This window comes from Chlorocebus sabaeus, chromosome 3, assembly GCF_047675955.1.
Source record: "Chlorocebus sabaeus isolate Y175 chromosome 3, mChlSab1.0.hap1, whole genome shotgun sequence".
Classification (NCBI taxonomy): Eukaryota; Metazoa; Chordata; class Mammalia; order Primates; family Cercopithecidae; genus Chlorocebus; species Chlorocebus sabaeus.
Genome location: NC_132906.1, coordinates 18,727,502 through 18,739,818, shown reverse-complemented (window position 1 = coordinate 18,739,818; position 12,317 = coordinate 18,727,502). Strand labels below are relative to the sequence as shown.

General features: G+C 46.2%; 1 long non-coding RNA gene across 2 annotated transcripts in view; it reads left to right on the top strand.

The window, feature by feature from the left end:
• LOC119620084 (uncharacterized) overlaps nt 1–12,317 on the top strand; it is a 485,174-nt gene that overhangs the window by 132,539 nt on the left and 340,318 nt on the right. The window lies entirely within an intron of this gene.

The window sequence follows — 12,317 nt, the reverse complement described above, 5'->3', positions numbered from 1 at the left end:
GGAATCATTATAGAATGTCACCCCCAAGGGAAGGAAGAAATATGTGTGAGCACTTTCAGGGTAGTTTGCCTACATCTGAGCAGTTGTAGATACTTTGGTGGTATAACTGGTGATGAAGAAGGAGGGAAGTTGCAGAGGAAAGAAGCCTGGAGATGTTCGGGATGGCTTTTTGAGTTTTCACTGGAGTCAATTGTGGTATGGCTTGGTTTTGGGGATCTCTGGGTGAATGCTGATTGGAGTCAATTGTGGTATGGCTTGGTTTTGGGGATCTGTGGGTGAATGCTGATTGGAGTCGACTGTGCTAGGGCTTGGTTTTGGGGATCTGTGGGTGAATGCTGATTGGAGTCGACTGTGCTAGGGCTTGGTTTCGGGGATCTGTGGGTGAATGCTGATTGGAGTCGACTGTGCTAGGGCTTGGTTTCGGGGATCTGTGGGTGAATGCTGATTGGAGTCCACTGTGCTAGGGCTTGGTTTCGGGGATCTGTGGGTGAATGCTGAGAGGGGTGTGTGCTATTGCTTAGGCACAGATACCTGAACAGAACAGATATGGATGAGTGGTTCAGGGGAGGAAATATTATCTGCCTTCTTTTCATTCTGCTTCATGCTAGGCAGGGCAGTGATGATTGGTTTTCATTCAACTTGTGCTCCAAGAGTACCTCAGAAAATGGGGAGCCATTTTTCCCCAGTTTTGGTTTTTAGAGGTTGATATCCCCAACTGGCTATGGTTGGCTGTCAGCCTTTAGCCTCAGCGCAGCCACACATGATTTCACGTCCTCTGTACATTCTTGGACGGGAACCTTCCCCTTTTACTTCCAGTGGACACAGAACACTTCAGCTATGGGTATCCATAACTACTTCCTCCCGTATCTGAGGCTTTCTTGGCTCTGAAACCTTCCTGGGTTTGCTGACCTCACCCCTGTGAGGAGGAAGACTGGCCTGGCTGCTGAAAACATACATGTAATTGAAGGAATTCTATTAAGAAAAAGGAAAAGAAAACACACACACACACACACACACACACACACACACACACAACAAACTCAACCAGATACATCTTCTGTGGCCATTGTTCAATGCTGGGAATCTGTGGTTTGGTGCCATGGCAGGGAAGGAAGAGTGACTGTGAGAGGCATTTCCTCACTGAAGATTATAAAGAGTGGGTGAGGCTGGAAGTGGCTGAGCAGAAATGGAGAACAGTGTCTCCCTCCAAATAGAATGATTTGGAGGGAGTTGATTTGATGGAAATATGTAACAATGGGAGCTCAACAACTAGAAATCTCAAAACAAATTGAAACGAAACACCATTATCAGCACCTAACCAGCCAGGAGCTTCCGTAGAATCCAAGGGTTCCACCCCTTACTACGCATTAATTAGCTGGACCCATCCATCTTCCGCAGCGTCTCGGCATCCTCACTCAGTGATACATTCTAGTCAACCTTCCTCACAGCGTTTCAGCATCCTCACTCAGTGATACATTCTAGTCAACCTTCCTCACAGCGTTTCAGCATCCTCACTCAGTGATACATTCTAGTCAACCTTCCTCAGGCTGGAAAACTTTGCTCATGTCTCACTTGAATCTCACCTGCTGCAGCTGAAGTTCATTTCTCCTTGCTGTGTTCCGGTGGACATGGAAAAGAACCAGTCACCGTTTTCTCCTTAAGAATCCTGCGGACATGTGATGAGTTAAAAATACATTTTCCCCCTGCCCACCCCTACTTAGTTGTTCAGAACTCTCTGAATTGGTAAATTCTGGAGAAACTCTGTTAAATCTTTATGCTCAGGGGAACAAGATCTAGTTACCAAGCAAAATTAAAGTGCAGCAACAACACCCCTGTTCTGGTTTGTCAAGGAAAACCCTCCGCCTGGACTTTCAATTTCCAAACAGAATGCAGCACAGTTTAAAGAGTATTTTGTTTTCCTTTTCTGGAACCCATTGTGTGTCGCATCAGAGACAATGAGCTGCTCATACAGCTGCATTTGTCCAAGTATTACACTTCCCATGCAGGTCCGTGTTAGCTTGGAAGACAGTAAAACCGCTGGGTGAAGTGTGTGTGTCCCCGTGTGTGTGTCTGAGTGTGCGCAGACAGGGGTGCCCGGGGCGGAGGGCTGACTATGCCGTTTTCTAGCTCGAAGCATCCACGGCCTCTTTCTTTCAGGCTCAGGAGGCTATCCCCACAGCAACACTCACACACTGTGGAACTGAATAATCGTTGGCAAGATCTAGGGGACAGTAAGCCAGATTGGGCGGGGAGAGCATTCCATTATTATAACACAATGCCATAATAGGATACAAAATTCTTTTCATATTAATTCTTATACAACAGGAATCTTAAATCTCGACTTTTACAGTGAAAGGGGAGGTAAAATGCAACCAGCTCTTTGTTGTATTTTTGTAACTAAAGTAATCTTATTCACCTTGGGGGGCCATGTGGGCCTTAGCTGCCTGCACTCTGCTCCCTCTGCGTCTAGAAAGGCTTGCGTTTCTCCCAGGGAGAAGCATGGAGCTCATTCACACCGCCAGGCTCAGCACCTTCTCTCAGAGTCCCTCCCTGCGTGCGGGTGCTGCTCTTGGGAAACCGCCCCTCCCAGAAGGCTGTGCTCGTTCTTCTTGCCCCATGACCAGCATGCCTTTGGGTGTGGATTCAGAGTGTAACCAGGCCTCCTCCAAGGACTTGGGCTGGCAGTGCCTGCAAAGCTGATGGGGACCACATTGGTCTCTGAGTGACTTCAAGCCCCCACCCACCCGCCCCCGAGGTGATGGCGAGATGCTCACTGCTAGGGCTGTGGAGGGCAGGAAGCCCTCCTTCCTGGACCACTCTTCCTGAGCCTAGCAGAGCCCAACATGTACCTTGTCCATGTTGTTAACAGGCCAACTCACAGACCAGGCATGGACACTGGGACCCAAAAGCTTGAATGCTATTTCTAACTTGGCTGTGTCCCTGGGCTTTGGTTTCCTACCACAGAGCCTGGGTGGAGAAGTCGCTGGGCAGGGGCTCAGTTAGGCGGCCGACTTGGGGTGGATACCGGGAGACGTGGGGATTTCGCTTCATAAAAGTGTAGAAAATGAGTTTAGCAGTCTTTGTGACCTCGTCCATCTAACTCCAATCTCTGACTCTGGCCATGGTAGGGATTAAAACATATTCAAATAAACCCCTACAAACTCTGTAGCGTTTCAATATGGCTTTGATAGGAATTTAAACTCTTCTCCTGAATTCATTCTTGTACTTATTCTTGGAGCATACATTTATTTAGAATATTTAAAGAGAGCCCTTCCTAAAAATCTCCATAAACTTTAAGTGCAAATCAACAGCCTTCTCCAAGCCTCCAGCTCCCCATGAGATCAATTCCTTCTCAAGTACCCTACAAGTTAGGGGCTGCCCAGGCAATATTTCAAACCCGTTTAATAACACCTTGCGGGGAAATGATGACACATTTTCTTATTTTCCATTAGTTTTCTATTTGTTCTTTGAATGAAAGAGACTCCATATGTAAGTGTGATTATTATTCTCTGAATTTCCTCTGTGCAAGTTGGGTACCAGAATCTCCTGGGTTGTTTGAACAGGATTCAGGCTTGAATTTCAAGGCCAATATCAACGAAGGAAAGCAATAAAATCCATGAAAAATTAACATTGCTAAAGAGTACCACAGGCCCCCCAGAGCTACAACTCTGAGGGTCACCAGTAAGTGACCATGATTTAATGAAGTGGCGCTCCCTCTGATTAGGAAGAAGTGGGCCTGGCATCTTCTACAGCATAAATACCGTGTTTCTGAGCATGCCAAGCCAATGCTTTCAGCGTCTGAATTTTCTCCCAGCCTGAGTGAGCTGGCAGTGGACAGCAGAGGACATTCCACTGAAATCGGGCCATCGGGAGCTGAAGACAAAGGCAGCTGATTCAAGTGCACCAAATTGGAGTTTCTCTAATCAAATATATTAAACCCACCATCATTCTTGATTGTTTTAATGGGAAGAAAGGGCAGCTGTGGCCTTCATTTTCTAAGCATTTTATTTAGTGCCATGGGGGTTGGAGGAAGGGGAGGGGAGGGAAAAGTGGGTAGGAAGGGAAGAGAGGTGGAGATGGCTAAGAAAGCTACAGGAAGCTAATGTCTTTTGTCTTAAAAGTAAAATGATTTTGCATGCTGTTCAGATCCACACGGAGAGTTCCCAGAGCTGTTACTCACTACGAAAACCTTAAGATAAGCAGTTGATAAAGCACTTTTTCGTAGGAGTAGAAAAGCAGCCCCAGACAGACCGGGGCTTGGAATACTCGGGTAAAGAAACCCTGGTGACTAGCATTCAATGGATCTGCTTCACTGGTTACGTGGGAGCCTGCTCAGTGGAGCATTCCCCCCACCTAGCCCCACATATATTTATGCTTTGTATAAAAGGATTTAATTTTCAAATTTCACTTGCAGGAACTCATCTCCACTCCTTTTATAACCTTCCAGGCTAAGAGCAGAATTCACAAAAAGCTTTTCTCACCATTTGAACAATAGGATTTGAAATTCTAGTTAAGAAACTGATGTCCCAATCTTTTCTTTTCTTTTCTTTTTAAATAGTTTAACAGATGGTCCAAGGGTGATGTTTCCTGGCCAGAGTGCAGTACCACATACAGTGTCTTGGTATGCACCTCCAGCTTCAAAGCAGAGCTTGGGGGCGTGATGTCACTTCCTCCAGCTGCTGAGTTGATAACAGGATGAACCTGAACAAGATAGGAACCAGACACTCCACTGTGTAATTAATTATTTCACTCCACTGTAAGGCAGGAGACTTAGGTAGACACTGTTTTAGTACTTGGAGCTTGAATGCACTTTGCAAATGAACAAAGGTCTGGGAGCCGTGGTGTGGGGCTCGCAGGCTCACAGGCTCACACAAGCTAACGTGAGTCATCTGGAGAAAGGGCTTTGGAAGCTGGTGCCTGTTACAGCCTGAAGCCAGCCTGTTTCTGAGCTGGAACGTGAAAGGCAGCTGGCTGTGTCAAAGGGGCAGAGAATAAAGCCGCAGTGTAAAATGAAGACACAATTCAGCAAAGAGAAGATGCTATTAAAATGGTTTCTGCTCCTCCAGCTTCTTTTGGAGGGCCCCCTTTTGGAAACAAATGATTCTGTTCTTTAAAAAAAGGAGGTGGAGGTTCCTTTCAGAAAAATGTTATTGGACTCTTTTTAAATGTCCCTATTTGAAGGGAATTAAAGGGAACGGCATAAGGCAGCGTCTATATACTCAGGGGCCATTGTAGCAAGTGACACAATGCCGGCTAAATGAAGCCCTCTATCCTTTGGAGGAAATCTAATAACTCAATCAATCAGCTCCAGTCTCCAGGCATCCACGGTGGGCCTCCAGCCCCTCCAGGGAGGGTCCTTCCTTTGCCATGAGACAGCTGGGCGAGGCAGGCTTTGGGAGAGGAAGAAATTGCCAGTGCATTCCTCCCCACACTCCCTCCCCACTCCCTCTCTCACACACAATGCCCTTTTGTCCCTATGACCCCCATCCCTTAGCATGGCTTGAGCTGGCCTGGAGGCGATTGCCAGGGAGCAGCTCAGCTCCCAGCATCTTCTTCTTGCAGCAGCTCTGTGGGACAGGCCTCCTCCACAGCCTTGGAGTTGTATCAGGAACTCTGGGGAGGTATCAACTGTTCTCAGCTTGCTCTGGTCTGGAGGGTGCTGAGGATGGCTGTCTCTTTTCATCTATGGATAGTACCTGGGGCACAGCTGGGATAGGGGTGGGGGTGAGGGTGGAGAGGACACCAGGCAAGCGATTTAGAGACTGAGTGGCAGCCAAATTTGGTGATGAATTTAGCTCTATCACCAAATGTACTGAGTAAGCCTTAGGCAAGTAATCTAACCTCTGCTGTAGCGCATTCTTCTCTGCAGAATTAGAGGCTGGTGGAGTCAACATCCAAGGTCTGTTTCTGGTCCAGTGCTGTGAACCTCTCGCTGGTAACTGAGGAGATAGGATAGGAAACATCATGGGCTTCTGAGTCAGATGGGCCCTCAGTTTGTATTCTGCCTTCACCACCATGTGGTTTTGTGCAAGGTATAAAGCTTCTGTTTCTCTTTTGAAAAAATACTGGGTTAAGTCGTATCTACCATACAAAGATGCATAAGTTTTATGATCCGAATTAAAAGACAGAGTCTGGGATGATGCGCAACACACAATACATCCTTCTAAACATCAGCTTTCCTTGTAACCCATCTGACATTGAATGTCAAACAACTACTTAATAAAATCCACATTAGTTAAAGAGACTTGAAATTTGAAAACCAATTATATAGCACTTCCATGTCATAGGTTACATTTCCTAGACATTTCAATATCAGAGACAAGTAAAGTTGGAAAAACAAACAAACAAACAAACAAACAAACAAAAAATTAATCAGGATTGGTAGCAAGGTAGAACTACCAGCTTTTAAAATTTTGGCCAAGTAAGTTTGTTAAAGCAAAAGTCTCATCCGCCCTTTCAAAAACAAGGTCACAATGACTAATCAATCTTCACTAGGGATGGACACTTGTCCTAATTAAACAGACATATGTAGGTCACACATGTATTCTTATTATACATCCAATGCATATGAACGTTGTCCTTCCATTCCCTTCTATTTGCAATTCACTGTGGGTGTGTGACAATTTGTCCCATTCTGCTACCAGGATGGGGCTGTTTGTGGGAAACCACGGTCTTCATAAGTAAATTTATTTATGTACTTTTTTGTGTAAACTAGTCTCTGCTACTTTCCTTCTTTTCCCTTTTTACTTTTCTCTCTAAGCCCCCTACCCCTGTGTACACCCCCGTGTGCGTTTACACACATAACGCTTACACCCCCGTGTGCGTTTACAAACACACGTAACGCTGACACCCCCATGTGCGTTTACAAACACATAATGCTTACACCCCGTGTGCGTTTACACACATAACGCTTACACCCCTGTGTGCGTTTACAAACACACGTAACGCTTACAGCCCCGTGTGCGTGTACAAACACACGTAATGCTTACAGCCCCGTGTGCGTGTACAAACACACGTAATGCTTACACGCCCGTGTGCGTGTACAAACACGTAACGCTTACACCCCCGTGTGCGTGTACAAACGCAACGCTTACACGCCCCTGTGCGTGTACAAACACACGTAACGCTTACACCCCCGTGTGCATGTACAAACACATGTAACGCTTACACCCCCGTGTGCGTGTACAAACACACGTAACGCTTACACCCCCGTGTGCGTGTACAAACACACGCAACGCTTATGGTGCACTGGGCGCCCAATCTACCCCGATTTTTTCAGAAATGAGCAAACGGAATCGCAAGTGCCATCCATTTTGATTCTGTGCCCTTTCTCCCTCCCACCTGAAGTGAAATGGAAAGGGTTGCTCCCTCCCTTTTCTCGGGAGCCTCCTGAGCCCTCTCTAGGAGAGAGGACCCTCCTTTCTGTAGCCTCCACTGCATTTCGGGGCTGCCTGGCTGTGCTGACCCTTGTGGGCAGAGAACAAGGTACACAGAAAGCAACAGCAGCCTCCTCCCTTCCCCTCCTGTGGCCTCAGTGGGCTTGGGGCATCTGGAGGGCTTCCGCCCTCCCTTCTCGTCTCAGTCGCAACTTCTCCTCCTGTCCTGGCAGAAGTCCTAGGAAAGAAGGGCTTTTGAGTCAGTCGGTTTGTCTCCGTGCTCCTTTCCTTCTTGGTAGGAGAAGGCAGGAGACCCTGGGTTCTTTCAGGAGCTGGGAATCTGGATCGTCGCCCCCCAGCTCTGAGTCCGGAGCGAGGGCTAAGCGTGCGGGAGTGGGATGGGAAACTGGACTGCTCTCCACCTCCTACTGATTTGAGTTCTCACACGGCGGCCTCATGTGTTGTGAATTATAGAAATGCCAGACACACCCACAATTAAATATAAGCACCCAAAGGCTCTTGAACGCCAGTGTTAAGGGACTTTGAATGCTCCCTTGTTCGCGCCGCCTCCACACGGCTCAGTTCCCTTACACCCAGTGGAGTGGAGCTTCTACCAGCATGCACCCCACTGGGCTGGCCTGTTTCTGCTGCTTTCCTTTACCTTTCTGCCGCCAGGAACTACGGTGGTGCTGGGATCACATTTTCCTTGCAAGGGCAGTGACCCTTCTTGTAGACATATTTCGTCTCTATGGGAGGTCTCTCTATGGTCAGAAAGGAACACACAGAAAATTCATTAAGCCCAATATCCAATCTCTTTCTGGGGTAATAGATGTCAGCGCTACTCGCTGAGATCTGAGTCAGAAATCTGCAGCCTCCTGTAGCTGAGTGCGGCTGAACTCATTGATCCAGCTGGCCGGCCACACGGACATGCAGTGCGGTGCCACCTCTCTCCTCAAGGGGCCCAGACCCTGCAATAGGCAGATGGCAGACACACACAGAGGGTGGCCGGGGCCTTCGTCTCTTCTGTCTGTTCTCTCCCCCACCCCATGCTGTTTGGTGGAGCAGGTTCTGGCAATGCATGGGGGGAAGGAGCCAGCGAGGAAGTGGGGTGGGGTGCACGTTTAAGCTGGGCTTTATCTTTTTTGGGCTTGTGAGTCTCTTTTGAAGTGATTTGGACCATAAAGAACAACGGTGCTTGTTTTTCATTTGGGAGGCTTCACAAGAAGCGTCTTAAGTGTTAAGAGACTCACTGAGGTTGGCGCGCTCTCTCTTCATGTGGTTCACAGTTCTCATGTTTTACTTATTTTTGATGTGGTGGCTGTAGCCAATGAAAGCTATTCCCCAACCCCCCTCCCCGGGCCCAGTTCAAAGTTATAAACTGAGAGTTTTGGGTTTCTGTCTTCAACGTTTCCTCTCTTTGAGGTCTGTGTAGGACTAAAAATGCCAGTTTTTCAGTCACTCCCAGAGCCTTCACAGGGGCCAGTGGATGGAAGGAACATGGGGGGACATTTGGCCTCCTGCCTTGGCAGGTATCCCTGAGTGCAGACCAGGTTCCAGGAACTATGCTAGGAGCTGAGGATGCTTTGGGCACTCCCAGCTTACCTGGGGACAGAGGGAGGACTCCACCATGCTCTCTTGAATGCCATCAACATCCTCTTAAATTGGCAAATCCAAAGACTCTTTTCAATTTTCATAATCCTTGACCTCCTTCCAGTTCTAGGTCCTGGTGACCCTCCCATCTTTATTCATTATTTTATTCAGTATGTACCTAATAAGTGGCTAGTTCATGTGCCATGGGGAGTGGCACAGCATCATGGTTAAAGGCAGGCTCTGGTGTCAGAGCGTCTGTTTGCACAGCCAGCCCTGACTTGCCTTAGATGTGCGACACAGGTAAGTTGTGCAGCCTCTCTGGGGCTCAGTTTCCTCACCTATTAAATGGAGTTAACAATATTACCTATCTCATAAGGTTTTGTGAAGATTAGATAATACAAGAGACATGTTTAGAACAGTGCCGTGGCACATCCTAGGTGCTCAATAAATAATGGTGACTGTTACTATGATTAGTATTATCACTGTGTTAAGCACTAGGGATATAGCTAATAGTCACGGTCTCTTCTCTCCCAGAGCTTACAGGCCAGTGATGCAGGCCAGTCATCCAACAGGTGAAAGTGAGTTGCTCCAGTGAAAACAGCCGGGACAGAGCTATGCTCTGATGAGCTGTGCTGCTCACTGTTCCGCATTCCCCGGTCTCTAACCCTTCTTTCTCTTTCTCCACCCCTGACTTGTCTTTCTCTTTTCTTCTACAATGTAACGACTCCACAGGATTCTGTCTTTATTTCTTTCTCATGCCCCCTACACCTACTTCCAGACTTTCCAATAGGGCTAGCAGAGAAGCCTCAGGATGCATCTGAATATTTCACAGCTGTCACCCAGGAGTCATCTGGGGCAGGGGTGGAGCAACTTACATGTGCAGGCTTCCTTGTGACAGGGAGGTGGCTACAGATGGCCTCCCTGCTCAGCAGTCAAGTCTCTTGCAAGTCACCTAAGCTCTCTACGATTCCGTTTACTCATCTCTAAAAAAGGAGAGAATCCCTTATGTGAGGTTAGTTGAATACACACATACATACACACATACCCAATGTACATATATATACATATATACACATATATGTTCTCAATTAAATATACAGTGTATATGTACATATAAACCTATATACATAAATATATGTCTATGTGTATATATGCATATATTTATACATATATACAGATACATACACACATACATATAAATTTTAGTATACATAGATGTGAAAAAATCTCAGTTCCATGCCTGACCAAAAATAAGCACTCAGTCATTGGTAGCTGTAGCTGTTATTACGAGCTGGAGCTTTTGTGTGGATTGTGGTTATTAAAGCACAGTTTCTGAAGTATGGAAAAGTAGCCCTGTACAGTGTAACTCAGCCTTGTGTAGTCACTAAGCAAGGAATATGGAGACAAAGTTGACCATGACAGGGTCATGTCCTTAATTGGATTCACAGGGCAGATTGGTGCACAGGTAACTATAACGCAAGCCATACTCTAGAAGACAATCAAATTGAGGAAGTCCAGAGGGGAAACAATTCTTCTCAGGCTGTCAGAGAAGGTATCTTGAAGCTCAGGCATTTGAACTTACAGAATCAGAAAAATAATCATGGGTGGATAGGGGTGGAGGGAGGGCATTCTTAGTGGAAGGCAGAAGAAAGTGTTTGAGCCAAGGCACAGGTTCAGGCAATCTTGTGGCTGGTTTGGACTCTAACCATCTGCTTGGAGTGCAGCAGACATTGAGGGGCTATTTCTGGAAAGGCAGACTGGAGTCTGCGGTAGAGGGTTTGAAGGCTGTTAAAGAGTTTGCAGCCAACCACACTTTTGAGCTACAAATGCATTGTCCTAGAATAACTCAAAGGATCCATCAGGAAGATCCTAGCTTTCAAGGAGAAGACAGATTTAACAAAAGGAAGAGAATTTATAAAATAAGGAAATAAAACTGAGTTGAAGCAAGCCAGCAACAGCATCTTCTTTGTTTCTACTGGCAAAGGACTCTGACATTAATAGTCACAGTGCCATGGCTGCCATCAGATTAAAATTGTCAACAGATTTCTATGTGTAATAGAAACTTTAAACTTTTTTTATTACTTAAAAGAAAAACATGGAGCCAAAGCCACAGACATTTTGGTGTTATTAAGCTTTGGTATTTGAGCCTGGTTATGTTGAGGTAATAATCTCAACACCAATCTCTTTCCCCATCTGATCCATCTTCTGTACACAACAGAACTTTCCAATAGCTCCTTACTGCCGAATAAATAATTTTCAAACTCCTAAGTTTGATTTACATCCGCTTTACTCCTTTAGCCACTTCTCCTTGTGTTCCCCCTACCCCTGAAGATTTATATGTTGAAATCCTAATCCCCAGGATGGTATTGGGAGGTGGGCCTTTGGGAGGTGATTAGGTCCTAAGAGTGGAGCCCTCATGGAAGAGATGACTGTCCTTATAAAAGAGGCCCCAGAAAACTCCCTCATCCCTTCTGCCATGTGAGGACACAGTGAGAAGACAGCCATCTGTGAACCAGGAGGAAGAGGGCCCTCACCATACACAGCATCAGCTGGTGCTTTGATGTTGGGCTTTACAACCTTTAGAGCTGTAAGAAATACATTTCTGTTGCTTTTAAGCTGCCTGGTCCATGGTAACTTGTTACAGCAGCCTGAACAGGCTAACACACCTTGTTGTTCTTATGAGTCCTTACCCTGAATGTATTTAACTCCTCATAGTTGCTTGAGCATGCTCTGCTCCTGTCTGCTCCATGCTTTTGCAAATATGACTCCCTCTTTGTCTTCTTGGCCTAGTTAATCTCTTCTCTTTACCCAAAGCCCTTTTCTGAGGCCACCTCCTCTGAGCAGCTTTCCTAAACTCCTGTCTCAGGTGATGCTCCTCTTTGGCTCTCACATAGCAACCTGTGCCTGTGCTTGCAATTGCAACTCTTCCACCTTATTGCAATTGCCAGTTTAAGTTAACATCTTACCCATGTGCTCGCGAGCTCCTGAGGGGAAGAGCTGCTTCTCTCACCCTTATATCCTCAGTGCCTGGCACACAATATGGATTAGAAAAAATTGTTACCTAATTGATGAAGAGCAATTTGATAAGCCCAAAACATATTGTTCATCTCAATAAGGCATTAAGATATTTTCAAGGACTGGAGACAGCACCTAATCTTGAATACTTAGTATGAAAGAAATAAAATAATCCATCCTTCAGGAAAAGGCAGGGCCTTCTTGAGGATTTAAAAAATGTTAACTTTGACTGAGGTCAGTGTATAAATGCGGTCTTAGACTTTCTTGCTTCAAAATCAACAAATCTGTAGCTAAAAATTCAGATTTCTGTGCCCCTACTTTACATCTCCTAAATCA